The sequence below is a fragment of the Symphalangus syndactylus genome, chromosome 16 (genome assembly GCF_028878055.3).
Source record: "Symphalangus syndactylus isolate Jambi chromosome 16, NHGRI_mSymSyn1-v2.1_pri, whole genome shotgun sequence".
In the NCBI taxonomy this organism is placed as follows: Eukaryota; Metazoa; Chordata; class Mammalia; order Primates; family Hylobatidae; genus Symphalangus; species Symphalangus syndactylus.
The window spans coordinates 49,596,223-49,614,665 of record NC_072438.2 but is presented as its reverse complement, the minus strand read 5'-3'; the positions used below and the strand labels follow the sequence as shown (position 1 = coordinate 49,614,665).

Below are 18,443 nucleotides of genomic sequence, written 5' to 3'. Positions count from 1 at the left end.
ATCAGCACTTTAGTTTCCCAATGTCCCAATACTTTTTATAAGATAATAAGGGCAAAGTATAGAAAATATTGCAATCTCTGCACATACATGAATATATAATGGTGTTGTCACTGCTGAAACTAAACTACTGACTAATGAACAGAACTCCCAACTTGGCATATGAAAATTGTTCAGGGCTATTATTTAAATATGAAGTAAAAAACTTGCTGTACACATGAGCTGTGCTAGTTTATGTGCAATGAGCATTGACTTCCTCCCATGGTTGTTTTACTTCCATAAAGGGTTCAAGTTCACATAATTCTTTGAACATTACCAAATGTATTGAAAGCAAATCACAATGTGCCAATATAAAAAATGAAGCATGAATTCCACCAGATTATCTTCAGGTCCTTTTCAATACTAAGTCTTTATAATTCTATGGAAACAAATACAAGTTTAAATAAACATGCAGTGGTTTCTTCCCAACCTACAAACTGCTCTCCTTCAATGCATCTTACACATTTATGCCAGATAGTCTCCTCAAATCCCCATGACTCTTGTTTAAATATCCTTTTTTTAAATATTTTTATCAAAACAAGACACTGGATAATGAAAGGAGCTCTGATAACTATACCTGGACAATTGACAGTCATTAAATCTCAATTATCCAGGGAAAACCAAGATATACATTCACCCTATCTTTGTTTGCTCTTGTTACTGGCTCACTTTTTGAATCCTCACTAAGAATTCAAAACAGCTTTCCAATTGTATCTCCCATCATTTTCCCACATAAACCCTCTGCTACAAGTAAACTAATCCCCTCACTGGCTCTTAAACATACCTCATGTTTCTGCTAAAAGACTAACTTCCCCATTTTTAATGTAAGTTATGTCATATGTAACAGAAGTGTTATATGCCAGATACTGTTCTAATCTATATACTTGTGTTAATGAATTTAATCCTCACACTAACCACATGAATTAGTTATAATTACTAGCATCAATTTACAAATGAGGTAACTAGATTTTGCTCAAGATTTCACAGCTAATGGGTGTACATGATCTAGAAGTTTAAGCCTAGGAATTTTTCTTTCCCCACAGTCACTGCTATAAATCACTACACATACTGTTTAATTAAAGTCCTATCTGCTGCTTGGAAACCTACTTGCCCTTCTATCACCAGAAAATCTCAGAATCCTCTGATATCAGAGAATATATATTTTCTGCTACTTATTTTCCTGTTCACCCATACTATCTTGCAATATTTCATATTGCAGTGTATTTCCCCCTCTTTTATTTTTATTCATCATTTGATATGTTTGTGTCTTATCTCTATTGAATTCTTGACAGCAGAAGTTGTATGTTCATTAGTACTGATTTATTGTTTGATTTTGTATAGTTTTGTTGCTATTACTTTTTGATTATATGTATTAGAGGCATATTTGGAAACCTAGTAAACTTCTTTCAAAATATATTCATGATTCAATTGCTTTGGAATGGCCTAAAATTAGATTGGATTTTCCTTTTTTGTAATATATCAGCTTAGCCATCCATTGCATATCAGAATGTATCCATTCATTTAGTCCATAGGTATTTATGGAATATTTATGATGTAGCCAAGTACTACACTAGGCACTCAGGATGTGAAAATAAAAAATACAGTCCCTCACATACATGTGGGGAAGCTGGGTAGTAAACAGATTTCTGTGTTAGAGTTACAGTATGTTGTAATAAGGGCTTTTGTAGAGCTATAATATGGGTGTTACAAGAGCTATAGAGGCACTTAACACTAAGAGGAGAACCATGGAAGCTTCCAGCAAACAGTCACATCTGGAGTTAGTCTAAAAGATTAAACTGACCAAGAGAAAAAAAAGTGGCAGCATTTCAAGAATCAAAATCAGCATGCACTCCCCTTTCAAAAAGAATCAGACAATATAAGATAGCAAAGTACGGTCAGGATACCTGTATTGGTATACATGTGCTGTAAGGGAGAGTGTGTCCAGGGATAAGACTGGAGGAGTCAGAATGGAAAATCAAGGACAGCTTATATGCCGTGTGGGTCAGCTGCATCTTTTGTTCCATCTCACACCCTCCAGGCCTCATGCTGAATTCCAGCCACAGCTTCAGTAAATAGTTTTATGTGCAGTTTGTACTAATAGAAACTTGCTGAGAGCTTATGACCTGAATTATTTATTTTCTATCCTGTGCTTTTTCTAACTCCTCCATGGGGCACTCACAGAAGCCCACTCAGCATATGTAGCCCAGGAGTATAAGTGGATAGATCTCTTGGGGCAGCTCTTTAGAAAAATGAGAGAAAGTCCATAAATGCATCTCCCTGTTATTGCTGGGTGGCGTAGATTCTGAAAGTCATTCTAAATATTCCTCAGAAGGCCCCAGAGAGACCCAGAATCAAATCCATGTGGTTCATAGCAGTAATCAATACACATTTTGATATGGTTAGGCTTTATGTCCCCACTCAAATCTCATCTTGAATTGTAATCCCCAGTTGTTGAGGGAGGAGCCTGATGGGAGGTGATTGGATCTTGGGGGTGGTTCCCCCATGCCATTCTGATGATAGTGAGTTCTCATGAGATCTGATGATTTTAAGTGTTTGGCAAGTTCCTCCTTCACACTCTTCTCTCTCGCCTGCTGCCATGTAAGATGTACTTGTTTCTCCTTCTGCTGTGATTGTAAGTTTCCTGAGGCCACCCCAGCCATGTAGAACTATGAGTCAATTAAACCTCTTTCCTTTATAAATTACCCAGTCTCGGGGAGTATCTTTACAGCAGTGTGAAAACAGACTAATATACTTCTGTATTGGCTTTTCCTCCTTCCCTCCTGAAAATGCCTTCATCCCTCCATGTGGAGTCTCTGGCCAGCTTCAACAGAAAAGTCACAGCACCAACTCCTAGGGTTCTGGATCAAGCCCAGGCAAGATGCCCTACACAAGTCTTTATTCCCACTTGGCTTTTCAGAGGGACTCAGGCTAATATGCCAGATTAAGAAGTTTGATTTTATATATAAATGCTACAGAGAAACATAGTTTGTTTTTAGCAGGGCAGTATAATGATCAGAGTTACAATTGGATGATGAACAGATTAGCTGAGGGCAAGACTGGAGGCTGGAAAAGAAAATAGGAAGAGTTTCTTCATATTTAACACTGCAACATAGACATAAAGTTACTAACCAGGAGGTAAATGGATTTTTTAATGAGAAAATAACAATAATGACTCTAAAAATTGGCTAACCAGATGGCACTTTCTGATTGCATTTTAGAAAAAGGAAAATGTGCAGGGACGAGCTCTGGCTCCAGGATAAATTATTAAATATGTAGAGCTTGTTTTGTGTTTTGTTTTGTGTTTTCTGTTTGTTTTGCTCCTTTTTCTTTTCTGATATTGTCTTTAGAAACTTTCTAGTATCCTCACTTCCGGAGATGTGCGGGTAAACTAACTTCAGGGCATGGGGGAGCCTTAATTTGTAGTCTTTGCTAATTTTTTATGACATATAAAACTGCCACCATGACCCATTTCAAACTGTCAAGGGTTTAATAACTTATTTTCTGTGTGGTAGACAAATCTGACAGCAATAATTTAAGCATGCCTTAAGAATGACCCTGTATGGCAGATGCACCTGCAGCAATAACTTAAAAAATGAAGGTTGCCACGTAGAGGTTACTGGGGAAAGGGTGCTAAGTGAAGATGCTATATAAATCGTTTGCTTTTTACAAGCAGTTGTGATTCTCCTGTTCAGCTCACAGCCACTGGGGCATCCCTGCATGTAAGTCCTCAATAAACCCTATGTCTTGTTTGCTGGCTCTGGATCTCTTCGTAGGCTTCTTGAACCTGGTGCCATCTCCACTGGACACAGTAGGGTTTGGGCACAACACTTGCCAAATTTCTTCATATTTGACACTCCTCTCTCCAGCACACCACTGCCAATTCCCACAGGAAAGGGCCCTGGCTACTCAGAATCCCTGGCAACCAATATTCTCCTTTCTCATTTCTATCAAAATGTGTCTGCCTTTCATTGCTTGTATTCATGCAATGTGTTCAGACATCCCAGTCTCCTAAATTGTGATCCTTTCTCCACTCACCACCATTCCTTCTTGTCTCCAGATAATCTAATTTTATGTTAACACCACGTAGTAGATGTTTTGATGTGCATCCCCCATCCCTCTTCAGGTTTTAGAATCCATTTATAAATAGGCATAGAAGATTACTGGTTTTGAGTAGAACTAACAAATAGAAGGACTTTGCAATAGCTGCAGGCTACAATACAAGAAAATATGAAGCTTACTGCATACAATTCTGCAAATCCCATGTCACTAAAGTTATCTGTGGCAAAGAAGGTCACCAGGAAGTCTCTGGCCAGCTTCAACCAAAAAGTCACAGCTCCAACTCCTAGGGTTCTGGATCAAGCCCAGGCAAGATGCAGGAGATAGCTACACAGTGTTTAAAAGCAGCTTCTGGCATGACCTTAGCCCTGGTAGAAACTCAGCATCTACCCTACCAGACAGTTAGAACTACCTGTCAGTACCATAATATGTATACTGTCATACTCACAAGGTCAGGCAGTGTAAAATAAAGGTGGCTTATCTAAGCTCAGACTCAAGCAGGTTCAGAGAGCTCAAGTGAGCAACACAAACAGGAACACTGGCCCTGCCGGGCATCATGCCTTGCAGACCTGCCACCTGCTAGAGCTTTAGAGCAGCATCTCGAAGGTGTGGCTGATGCATCAGTTTTGGAGATGCCCCCGCTGTGGGAAGGCAGCACACTCTTCAGGATGCCACTTATACCCAAGCCAATGGTTATTATGTGGCGCTACATCACCAATGGCTAGAATTCATGGATCCAGGAACCAATGAGAAGCTGTAGGAGCCCATTCACCATTACTCCCAGTCTCCCACCTGGAGGATTGTGATTTTCTCTGCAATGTTAGGCATTCATAGTCCAAGTCTTTGATCCCAGAAGGGAGCTCTTCCCCCAGGTAATGCAGTAAGAGTTCCACCAAACTTAAAGCTATAGTTGACATCTAGTCACTTTGGGCTCATCATGATAGTAATCTAGATAGCCTAAAAAGCAGTTACAATACCCGCAAGGTTAATTGACCCTGATTATCATGAGGAAGTAGAACTGCTGCTACATATAAGCAGCAAGGAGAAACATGTTTGTTTGGTACTCAGGGCCTCTCTTGGTATTCATGGGTCTAGCAGTGAGTCGGCAAGTACAGCAGCTACTTCCTGAGAAGGACATAATGCTCAAAGCTCAGACTCTACAGGGACTGAAAATATGGGGCAACTATGTGAGCCACCTAATTGAGTAGAAGTGCTAGCTAAGAGGACAGGTGTCTAAAATGGATAGTGGAAGATTATCAGCTATCATTTCAAAGGCAGCAGCAGTGTGGGAACTGTTATTTATCCCACTAACTCTCCCATTAACTGTGACAAGGCTGTGCTTGGATGCAATAAACTTAATGGGAGGAAGGAGATAAATCTGAACAGTGCAAGAGGTGAACTGCAGTGAATGTGCCCAGACCCCTTCGTAATGCTGGCTGACCCACCCCCCAGCTACTGAAATATTGGCTGCTAAAAGCTCACAGCCAGTGGCCAAAGACAGGTGAGGCCAAATACGTGCTACAATTTGTATTCCAGACCATCTCCAGCGTCTGGGCTGGCGCTGGCTTCTAGCCAAGATGACTACCTTGTTTCGCTTTCTTCCCTGCCTAACCTGCTTCCTTCATGCCCTTTCTTCTGAGATCCTCCGTTAATAAATCACTTTTTACAAGAATCCAATTTCAGGTTCTGCTTCTAAGGAACTCAATTTAACACAAAGGAGATCTCCCGAGTGTGGAAGTAGGGAAAATAATAAAAAGAATTTCAGGTGGCGGATCAAAATGAAAGCCAAAATATTTGAGGACAAACGTTTTTTCATTGTCCTTTAAGTTACTTTGGCTTGTTGTCAGTTTATCTCATGTAAAATACATTAATATTTACCTTGTAAATTTGCCATGAGGATTAAAGAAACAGTATTATAAGAGAGGCACCTGTGATAATTTCCATCACATGTAGGCATTCAATGAAGGATTGCTTTTATTGCTAATACTACTAGTATCCTTTTAAATAATTCAAAAATAAAAACAAGCTTCTGGTGACCAATAAGATCAGGAAAGCTGGAGCTGCATTGCTGAAAGGCTTGCTGAGAGCGGGTCTGCCCTGCTCTGCATGCAGAGAGCTTTTCTAACATTATTCTCCTCAGATGTGAAATGAGTTCCAGCTCACTAACTGTGGAGCCCCTGAGGTGACTGGCATCCCAGGCGAAGAGTAAAGGAAAGAGCTGTGGGAATGACTGCTGTGGCTCTGTAGTCATTGTGTTTTATACTTTATTTTGCTTTTGATGTAATGGAGCAAGCAAGAGAGAAAAATAAAGCCAAGTGCACTGTGGTGGGAGGTTTCTTTCTGTTTTAGACTGCCCTGCTTGGGTGAACTATGGTGCACATCTTTTTAAAATTGGACAGCATCTTACTATACAGAGAATAGATGACTACTAGAGATAACGATAGGTAAAATAGATAAATACTATATTAACACTTTTACTGCTGTTAATGAAAAACTGTTCACCAGCCCTATTGTCTTTTGAGGTATCCAAAGTTGTCGTGTTAGAATAATCAAACTCAACAGGTAAAAAGCTGTGGACCTGAGAAAATATGGATTTAAAAAAAATAGAAAGATTAAAATCCTCAAGGACAGGCAGAAAAAATGTACACAGTTCATGAAATAAGATTACTATAAAATGCTTTCGTCATTCAGAAGCATGACCCAATGTGAGCCAAATTACATACAACAAAAATTAATATCATAGCAAAATTCCTGGACAATGGTGTGGCAGGCACTGTTGCTTGTTTGTTCATCAGCTATTTCCAACCCCATCCTCCCATGCTACCTTCTACCTAAGAGGCAATGCCAGATACATTCTTGCCCTCTTACGATGACAAGGAACAATCGCATGAAATGTAAGAGACTAAATGTAACAGAATACATCCGTAATTTTCTGGAATTTTCTTTTCCTTTCTGATAAAAGAGGCATGCCTAAAGGGAATGTTTTCTTTTGCCACACTCCCTTTCAGTTTTGACTCTGGTCTGGCTGTAAGCTATGGCATCCATTTTGAATCCATGATAGGACATCAACCAACAAGCCAAGAATGACCAGGCAGAACAACAGGAAACGTCTGGGTCCTTTATTATATATAAAGCCATGAAAAAAACTCAGCAACAGCCTCTTTTGAATGTCTTAAATGATGTAATAAATGTCTGCACATTTTCAGCCATGTCTAGCAGTCCACTGTGTGACTCATAGCAGAAGACATTCCATAGAGATACAAATAATTCCTGGCATTGGCATGGAAAGGTATTAAAAATCAATCCAGGCTATTACTAAAGAAGAGATTGATTCTGTCTCTACCCAGAAGGCGCAAGCAAGGCTTTCAGGATGACAGGTGTTACCAAGGAATACTCAGACACAAGGCATGTGGGTGGCTGGCTGAGTTCACAGGTATAGAGCCAACTGCAGCAGAGCCAGGCTGGCAAACATTTGGCCAAATAGACACGGAAGTTAATATTAGGGAATCCAAGGCAAAGGCCTAGGTAGGGGCCAAAGCCAAGACAGGATCTCCAAGAGAGGAATTGGCCACAAGACAACAGGTTTGTGTGGCAGGGATGGAGCCAAGTTTGGAGGCAGCAGCTAAGATTTTTCAAAGTGAAGTGATTTCTGCCAAAAAATCTTGTGGTACCAAGATGCCTTTTACGGAGTGGCCCAGGAATTCCCACGCAGCCTTAATTTAAAAAATGTTATCTGAGAGGAACAGAATCTCTATAAAATTTATAGAATTGGGTCAGATGTCCCATCACTCTTCCTTAATAAGCTCTTGAGTTCTTGCCATGTGTTACAGTAACTATGTGTTTGCGTATCTCATAAGAAAGAATTAGATTCTCCGAGGACCGAAATCATGCTTTATTCATCTTTGCACCCTCACTGACTAGCAGAATACTTAGTAGTACTTGATTCATAATTTGTTTGAAGAAGGATAATAAAAATGATAGTATTTATTGAGTACTTATAAGGTACCAGGCATTGAGAAACATGCTTTACACACAATAACTCACTTATTTCATAGAAATAGTCACAACCGTTATCCCCATTTGACCAATAAAGAAGCTAAGATTTATAGAAGTTAAGTACATTTTCCCACATTAAACAACTAGGAAAAGTTAGACTGCATCTGAAACCAGGTCATCTCCCTCCAGAGAATAGTGCTCTTATGTCTAAGTGGAGGGAAAGCGAGCACAGTAATTATTTAAGACACTACTGGGGAATGAGGTATTTTTCTCTTCTTTCTCTTACAAAGGAAAGGGAGGCTTTGATTTCTAGAACTTAGGTCTTCTCTTGCTCCTAAGAATAATTGATAGAAGAATGTTTTCAAGAGTCTAGACATAAAGGCAATGAAGGTAAGTAGTCCCAAGAGTTGGAAGGAGTGAAAGTTGGGCATCTTAGGTGGAGGGCTTTGGACACTGCCTGCAGCATCAGTGTAGCACATGGACTGAAGGAGTAGCAGTGAAGACGGACACCAGGATCCATGGACCAAAATCATCTCTAGACATTCTGGCCCCTTGTGAACCCATATATCTAGCTGATCACAATGTGTGGGTAAAGAATCCTGAATGATGACTAGTACAGAACTCCCTGTCCCTTCCTACATGGAGCATCCAAGAGCCACTTTGAATCTGCTTTAGAAACATCAAGGTGAATGATGTTCCCTGAAGTAGTTGGTTGCATATCACATTTAAACCTCCAGCAGAAAGGAGTTAAGGAGAGAAGAAAAGACTCTTATGCAGGATGGGTAGACAGCTACTTAATTTCCAGCACAGGCTTTGGGTCTTTTTCAGTTCTCATAAGCTCTCACCACCAAGGCATTTTGGGAGGGGCAAGTATAATTTCATCTCCAGAAACTCTTCATGGAAATATAAAAAATATTCCCTGAAAAAAAATCAGCTTGTAATTGAGTAGCTGAAGCAGGAAACATTGGCTTTGGAAAATGCTGAAGCAAGCACAAATTTAGGGGAAAAAAAGAAAAATGGGAAGGGGCATATATAAATGTATGAAAAGGGAAATTCCATAATTAGAGGAAGAGCCTTGAAAGTTCTGATTAAGAATATCTATCCCAGCACTCTGGGAGGCCGAGGCAGGCAGATCACGAGGTCTGGAGATCGAGACCATCCTGGCTAACACACTGAAACCCCGTCTCTACTAAAAAATACAAAAAATTAGCCTGGCGTGGTGGTGGGTGCCTGTAGTCCTAGCTACTTGGGAGGCTGAGGCAGGAAAATGGCATGAACCCGGGAGGCAGAGCTTGCAGTGAGCCGAGATCATGCCACTGCACTCCAGCCTGGGCGAGAGCGAGACTCCATCTCAAAAAAAAAAAAAAAAGAATATCTACAAAGCTGTGGCCCAAATTTTTATTATTTGGTTTTCTGTGTAGTTAGAAAGAGAGGCAGCATCCTTAGTGAGAATCATTGGTTTATTTGTTTTATCTTTGTAGTAGATTTTCTAATATTATTTTAAATAAAACATGTGTATAACTGTATTATAAAGCCAGCTGTTTAAAGCACCAGGCACTGAGAGAGGCAGATCTTCAGCCTTTGGGCTCTGGTTGTAGCCTCTGGGTTTCACATGAAGCCTCCTGAGTGCTAGAAGCCCAGTGCTGGATTATTGATTCAATTGATTCAATAATGTTTATACTCTGACAACAAACTACACGATTCTCTGAGATCATAGTTATGTCCCTCAGACCATAGGAATTAAGATGACCCCTTGGGGACAAATGACTCCTTTTCTGAGAAAAGTTTCTGGCACTACAAGAATAATGTATTAGAGTCACTCTTAATTTTTCTTCAACTTTTATTTTAAGTTCAGGGGTACATGTGCAGGATGTGCAGGTTTGCTGCATAGGTAAATATGTGCCATGGGGGTTTGCTGCACAGATCATCCCATCACCTAGGTGTTAAGCCAAGTATGTATTAGCTGTTCTTCCTGATGCTCTCCCTCCCACCACTCCATCCCTGAAAGGCCCCAGTGTGTGTTGTTCCCCCAAAATGTGTTCATGTGTTGTCATCATTCAGCTCCTCATTCCATTATGAAGATACATACACACATATGTTCATTGCAGCACTATTCACAATAGCAAAGACATGGAATCTATCTAAATGCCCATCAATGATAGACTGGATAAAGAAAATGTGGTACATGTATACTATGGAATACTATGAAGCCATCAAAATAACTGAGATCATATCCTTTGCAGGGACATGGATGGAGTTGGAAGCCATTATCCTCAGCAAATTAGTGCAACAACAGGGTCACTGTTATAGAAACTGATAAGAGGACACCCTGGAGTCCTCCGAGGCTGATGTGTTCTGCATCACAACCACTCTCGCATCATTTGTCTTTCTCTTCTTTCCATAAAACCACTAGTTTAACTTTATTGATTCATAATATTTACTAAACCAAATATTTATTGCTTCATTAGGGGTGCTTAATTTTCTCTTAATTCATTTCTTTTGACTCACTTGGTGTTATTCTATACTGACAATTTGCCATGATCAACACTGTGTTATATTTACTCAGCAAGGTATATAATACTAAGATACAACTAGATGCAAGACCAGAGTCCAAAAAGATTTTAAATGCCTGGACTAACATAATAAAATTAAATTATATTGAATGTAGCATCCTATACATAACTACAGAAAGGAAAGGCACAAAACAGCATTATAACGTTTCCACAGGAAAGGTATCTAAGAGGGCAAGCCCAACAATGCGAACCCGTTTTAAGACTCTGATTGTGCCATATTTATTACCATCCTTTCAGCCAAAGGAAGTCACACGGTCAAGACCAAAGCCAAGGGCTGTGGAAATACACTCTACCCCCTGGTGGCCATGGCAAAGATATGTCAAAGTATGATACTACCACAGGGAACTAGGAAAAAATGAAGCCAATGATCTAGTCTACAACAAGGCCTCAGTCTTTTCATGAACAAAATAAGCTTAATACCAAGTATAGAAGGCAGAATAATAGCTACACATGTCCTGATCCCCACAATCTATGAATATATTTCTTTACACAGCAAAAGGCACTTTGCAGACATAATTGCATTAAGCATCTTGAGATAGGAAGATTATCCCAGACTGTTTGGATGGGCCCAACATAATCATGAAGATCTTTATATGGGAAAAAGGAGGGCAATAGAGTTAGAGAAGAGGTAATAGTGGAAGCAGAAGTCAGAAGGATGCAGGGCCACAAGCCAAGGAACGTGAACAGCCTTTGGAAGCTGGGAAATGCAAGAAATGAATTCTGCCCTAAAGCCCCCAGAGAGGAAGCAGCACTGCCAAAACTTTGATTTTAGCCCCATTATAATCATTTCAGGCTTCTGACCTCCATAACTGTAAAGAGATAGGTTTGCACTCATTTAAGGCTCTAAGTTTGTAGTGATTTGATTTGTTTCAGCAGCAATAGGAAACTAACACACTGGGTGAGTAGTTATTGTTGTTCAGTCCCTTCTGAATATGGATGCCGCAGGCTTTATTTTTCACATAACCAGCATGATTAATGTGGATGCCAAAGACCAGGTTCTTGATTTCTGGGAGAAATCATGAGTCTCGGGTCCTTAAAAAGGGGATATTTACTTGGAACAGTTTAGAAGCAGCAGAATGTTGGGACACTGGAGGGCATCCCTTCTGCTAGATGCTCCACAAGCATTGTACATTTGACAGCTGTCAAAGGAAGGTACTCATGAGAGGGCACGTGAACCTGGCTCTTCACCAAAGGTAATACACTAATAAGAACAGTTGCTCTGTGGCATGGATTAGTTCTGGGACCCTCAAGAGCAGAGTTACCCAGTAGCCTCTCCCTGCTGAGCCTGCTCTAGACCCTCCCCTCAATCTGTAGACCCCCCACAAGTTCCTGAGGTCACAGACCACACAGTTCTTGTCCCCTTTTTAACTAAGATGACCCTCGTTAGTCTCCGTTCATTTAGTAATCTAAGTTTCCCTATTCTCTTTCCACTGACCTGTAATAACACAATTCCCCAGAGCCTTCTTATCTGACAAAATCTATCTCTAGCAAATCAACACCTTGGTTTTGACTACTCTACCCTCTTTTGGGCTAGTCAAGCTTATACAGAGTTTTCAGATAAAAGGGATCTTAAATTTCATATAGTTAATTACATAAAAGATATAAAAAAGAAGCAACTAATTCTTTGATAGCCTAACTTCGTTATTTAAGAATCAAAAAAAAAAGGAATACTCCTATTATTTACTTTGTTTGCTATGTAAAAGGATCTATTACTTCACTCCTGATGCAATGTTCTAAGGCATAATTTATCAGCAATTAAATGAGATAATGAATTATTAGAAAAATAAAATTGAGCAAACAGATCTCAAATCTTTGTTGAGTAGATTCGTGCACATAAATAAAACGCCCTTAACTGAAAATTTCTGCATGACATCTTATTCTGTTTATAATTTTGTAAATCCCTTCCAGGCAATAATTATTGAAGGATTGATACATTTATATGCTGTGTCAGTGTATAGACTATTAAATGTTTATATTACTTTTATACAAAATTTAAAATACTGGGTTTCAGAGAAAATATCAGCATGAGCAATATCTGCCAGCATGAGCAAGCCACCAAAAGAATGTTTGCCTTGCTCGGCTGTTAAATTCCATTTTTAAGTTTTAGAAATATTAGATGCTAATTCCTTAATTATGTGGTAATCATGGGCCACCCATAAGCATTCATTAAGCAGTTTCAAGTCATATTGTGGAATCTGTGACTTTGCTCAGCAGGTTGTTCTAAAGCCAGAATTCAGACAGATTCATAGGATTAAGCTTAGGCAATTACCAAAGTTCCACAAATTAAAATGTCATGATACAAAGATTCTGATGAACCAGGAAAAAATGTGATTTTCCAACTTAGATATTAATTGAACTAACTTTAGAAGGAAAGTTTTAACATGATGAATAGAACTTGGATAAGTCAGTGCTTATGGTCAGAGTCACTTTTATTCACTTCTAGAGATTTGTAGGATCAAGATAAGAATCATTATACAGATGAGCCTTCAGTTATTGTCCTTGAGACAGAACTCAACTAGAAAGAAAGCAAGAGCAAGCTAAAGAAAAAGATCCAAAATAAAATGATGGTCTAATAAGAGAAAGACTAAAAGGAGAAAAACATAAGCATGGCCTGAAGAATGCATAGAGGCTGGTAAACCAACAAGAAAGCAGAAAGAGAGAATCTTCTGCAGATGAAAACAAAATTTTTGTATCTGAGTTCCTCCAGGAATTGCCTTACACAATCATTCACAACACACTGCTGGATTGTCCATGAAGGCAGGAATTGGGTTTTAGTCCTCACATTATCTAACATATTTTTTGTCTCATGGTAGATACGCAATAAATAGTTATTAATGAATGATTGAAAATGATCAAAAGAAAGAATGGAATGAAGCAAGCCAACAACACTTCGCCATGCAAACTCTAGTCCTGTCCATTATGGGAAATCTCCAAACCCAAAAGAGATGGAGAAGAGGAAAACAACCACTAAGAGGGTTCCACTTAATTCATTAACTCGAGGAAGAATATTTATTGAGGTTCTACTCAGTATGTGTGCTAATACCATAAGCAAGAGCCAAAGATGGTATGTGCAAGGTGGTCACAGGACTCTAAGTTCTATCAGTTTACAGTTCTTTAATTGTACGTAAATATCAGTAGTACCAACTCATCTTTGCTGCTTTTTCTTTCCTGCTTTTTACATAAGTCACTTAATCTCAGTGTAGTTTCTCACATCATTTGGAATTGTATCAAAAATCCTAGAGCTTCTTTACCTACCTCTTGATATCTAAAAAGATAGTATTTCCATTAATACATGATAGTCTTGACAGAACACTACATAAGAATTTCTCGGGATACATAACATTTTAAATCCTATAAATTAATGTTTCTGACACAGAGAAGACACTCAGATCATAATTAATTGACAATTAATTGATTAATAGTAATATACCTCACAGGGTTGTTGTGAGGAATAAATATCAATGCACATAAATAATGTCAACAGTGTGTAATATTCAATAAGTACTTAATGCTAATTATTTTCCCAGAGTGGTCCAAATGAACCACTGGGACTGAAGAGTCATCAAGAATATCACCTTGTTTTTACTGAACTATTATTCTATTATCAGAGTTTGATTCAGTGAACCAGAAATGGATAATAAATACTGCTAGAAAGGTCTGTTAACACTATCCATCCTGAGATAGTGAACCACTGTAAGCACCAATGCACTTGAGGTAAACAAGTCATCCTCTTCCAGTGTCAATCCTTGCAACCTCATGACACTTTAATCAAATGATTTTATAGAAGTGATATAAACCTTTTAAAAATACAATTCAAAGCTGAATTGAAGCTATTTAACTCTGCAGAAAAAAAAACCTTTTCTAGATGAAGATCAAATGTTCAATAAATGACAAATTGTAAAACCTGCTAACCAAATGTTGAAATTTCAAAAGGCCAGATTACATAATAACACAATATGTTTAGTCTTATTACGTGATATATTTTGTCTTCATGTTTGTTATCATGACATTTCAAAACATAAAGTTGGGAGTTTATGCATATAGTATAACACTTTTGAAAACTGTGAAAGCCAGAACAGCAAAGGGCAGAGTTCTTGCATTACTAGCTTTGGGTCAGAGACTGGATTTCTCTGACACTTAGTTATCTAAAAACAGACATCATCATAATAATAATAGTAATAACTTTTCTGTTCACTTCACTAACTTTTGGGCACAATTAATTAAAATAATATATGTGAAATCCCTGTGTGAAATGCAAAATAACATTTTATTCCTCATTACTGAAAAATTTTAGAAAAATTTACTTTCTTTAAAAATTAGCCATTGTTACTTCATGCTAAAGAAATTACAAAATCACCATATAGCTCATACCTCTCAGTACCCAGTTGACATCATTAAATTTGAGATAGACTTTGTTCTTAGGAGCAAAATATTTCCAAAATCTCTCAGAATGAGTCCTTAGGTTTTTCCACAAACATACTGGTTTTTCCACAAACATACTATTTTTATTTCATTTGTCTTGAAATATTAGAATGCTTACAAATACAATCACACTAACCAAAAATATGCATGTACATACATAGACAGAGGTTATAAGTTTAATTTGAGTTCTTAGAAAGGAAATGCCAAATTATAGAATGTGTTGTAATTATTTTCCTTCTTTGCACCTATTTATCTCTAATACAGTAATTTTAAATTTGGAGAAGGAAAGGGAATTAAAGTTATGGATATTATAGTACAATATTCTAACAGAGTTTACTCACACAGTTTGAGGATAAGGTCAAGAAAAAAATCGCTGTCTGAAATGTAATCTCATAAGAATAAATTAGCAAAAATAAGCAGCCTTAATTATCTGCATCATTGACCAACTCTAAGAGAATTTGGAAATATTTTGCTGCTAACATCAAAGTATATCTCAAATCCAATCATGTCAACTGTGTATTGAGAGGTATGAGCTATATGGTGATTTTGTAATTTGCTTAGCATGAAGAAACAATGGCTAATTTTTAAAGAAAGTAAATATATTTTTTAAAATTTTCCAGTAATGAGGAATAAACTTATGTATCTAGATAGAGATATTCTAAGAGCAGAATTTCTTAAAGAGTATTAAAAAGAGACCAACTACATCAGAGTGTATTGGTAAGATTTCTGGACCTGTTCTCAAATTAACTGATAAATTTGAATATTCATGGGAAACATGGCTGTCAGAATAACCTTTATTCATCTTTAGCTCAGAAAAATCTTTCTGATAATCTAACCTGATCAAAAGAATGAATAACAAGTAATTGCATATCTCATTCAGTTTCTTTATTAAATACTGAAGAGATAAGGAACATTAATATTTTTATTTACCCTCGGGAACTGGATGAATTTCCCTTTGATACTCTAGGTCAATGATTCTCAAACCTTAGTGCATGTAAGAATAACCTAAAGAACTTCTAGTAAACACCTATTTCCAGGCCACAGTCATGGCTAGATTCTAGGTTTTCAGATTTCCAAATTGGCCTCTCTTGAGCTCTGTATTCTTGTTATCTCTGGGAGAGTTGGCAAATTCAACCACCTGGAGCTGAAGCGCCATAATCTAGAACAGCTAGAGACATTTTGCTTCACCATTAACCACTCTCTACAACGCCCACCTGAGCAGCCAGGTGGCCTTCTGCTTTTTGCCTCCTGGTTCATCACTACATTTAACAACCTTGATTAATATCGCACATCATCAAATACCCAGGATTATATAAGGTAAACTAATTGACCAATAAAATGGAAATTCATTCTGATATTCCTTTAAGAGACAACTTTCTAAGTAAGTGCTGCCACGAAGTAAAAATATTTTAAGGCAAAAATTGCAATGACTTTTTTCTGTGCAGTTGAAATTTTGCAGGACATACACCTATGTTTTATGAGGCAGGGATAAAAGAGTGGGAAACTAATACAGAAGAGGCAAGTGATTGACAGGGTCTTTGAAAGATTTTATTTATATTTAGGGTTTTCTTTCACGTTTAAGGTTAAGTGGTTTAAGGTTTTAAAACTTGAAACAAACAGAAAAGCCTCACTGTTTCTTCAATCACAGTTCCTTGCTTCAATAAGATTGGCTGTGCATTGAAACCTTAATCAAATATCCAAGATACCAACTGCTCACTTTTTCCTCCCTCAGGGAGATTACTAAATTACATCCAGTCAAGTTTACTGCTTACTTTGCAAGGGATATGCAAAGTATATAGGAGGGAAAGTCATATCTGGTAGAGGGTATAGGAATAACTGAATAATAACTTCTGCTTATAGCCCCTGGGGCTTCTCTCTGGGATGCCTATGGGAACATACACTATCATCCTAAGATATATGCCTAAGATGTACATTACCCCAAATGACATACACATCCCTTAAAAAGTGTGGCAAGCATCCAAATCAGATCTCTACATAATGTAGAGTAGGATGTATTGCACAACTTTAAGGGGTGCCATTCATGCAGACAATGGGGAATGGAGCTCCTTGGGCAATAATGCAACTGGCAGCCCTGATCCAAGTGTAGCCGCTCCTTTAACTTATGTTTTGTCCTGGAGATACCAGAGAACATTCACACAATGAAGATGCTGCTGATGACAATGAAACTAAAGATAATGACCAAAATTTGTGAATACCTACCATAGGCTGATGACTTTGCCAACATTATAAAGAAAGGACCAGACTGGTGGGCAGGTGGGAGGGACAGATCTGATTAAGTACCAAAGACCTTGAAGGACCTCTGCTAATAATCTTTATTGCTTTTCATTGCTCTAAAACAGGGAATATATGGAATGGGGCTAAATTATTAGAAAAAGGCAGTTTTATTGCTTTTTTCTCAAAATGGGGCTATGGAACTATGCACAGAAATATATACAAGTAAATATTGTAAACTAATCTAGTGTTAAAATTTTGATTTTGGAATTTCTTCTATTTCTTTTTTTGTGAGTTTAAAGCACTGTCAGAGTAAACACATAGGGAGAGGAAAGTTTTTCTCTTGTAGGTTTTAAAGGCTTAAGATATTTACTCATAAACAATAAATTTTGGGGGAGATTTGAATAACCAGATGCAAATCAAAGTATTAAAACTCTTAGTTTTGTAAACAACCCTCTAAATCATAAGACAATTCAAATAATGACAAACTAAGTTAATCATAATGAATGCAAACATTTTAAAACTTAATTGTTGCAAAAAATCTTGATCTACTCCTTAGCAATAATTTCTGCATTTGATGAAACTCAGTGGCCACTAAGATTATCGTAACCTAATAATCACATCTCTAGAAACTTAGACAAGATTGTTTCCAACCTAGTAGAACATAACATCAGTTTCTGATTTTCAGTCTCCAACCTCACCCCAATATGTAAAATTCTTTACCAGTAAGTGCCATATATTAAAAGAAGCTTTGCTGTCAACTGTTTTTATCCTTTAACAAAAACTAATTTTTTAAATCCTCCTGATGTGATATTTTCAAATACTTTGAAATAAAAAATATTTAAATACTTCCATTGAAATCCTCTCTCTTCACCACTCACACATTCTAATATAATATAGAGACATTGAATCATCACAAGAGATCATTTTATTTAAAAATTGAGAATATAAAAAGGAACTACAGTGAAAAATATTGGCTACCTTAATGATAGCAATCATGAATTCCATTCCTGACATAATGATATCTGTTTTTAACAAAAAAACAAATCACTTTACCAATGCTTTCAAAAACTTGTTAACATTAGATCATTGTCAAAAGCCCCAATACCTGAATAATACATTTCTATA

At 37.6% G+C, this 18,443-nt stretch overlaps 1 protein-coding gene across 1 annotated transcript in view; it reads right to left on the bottom strand.

Annotated features, from left to right (window-relative positions):
• GRXCR1 (glutaredoxin and cysteine rich domain containing 1) overlaps window positions 1–18,443 on the bottom strand; it is a 149,807-nt gene that overhangs the window by 129,756 nt on the left and 1,608 nt on the right. The gene's annotated exons all lie outside the window — the stretch shown is intronic.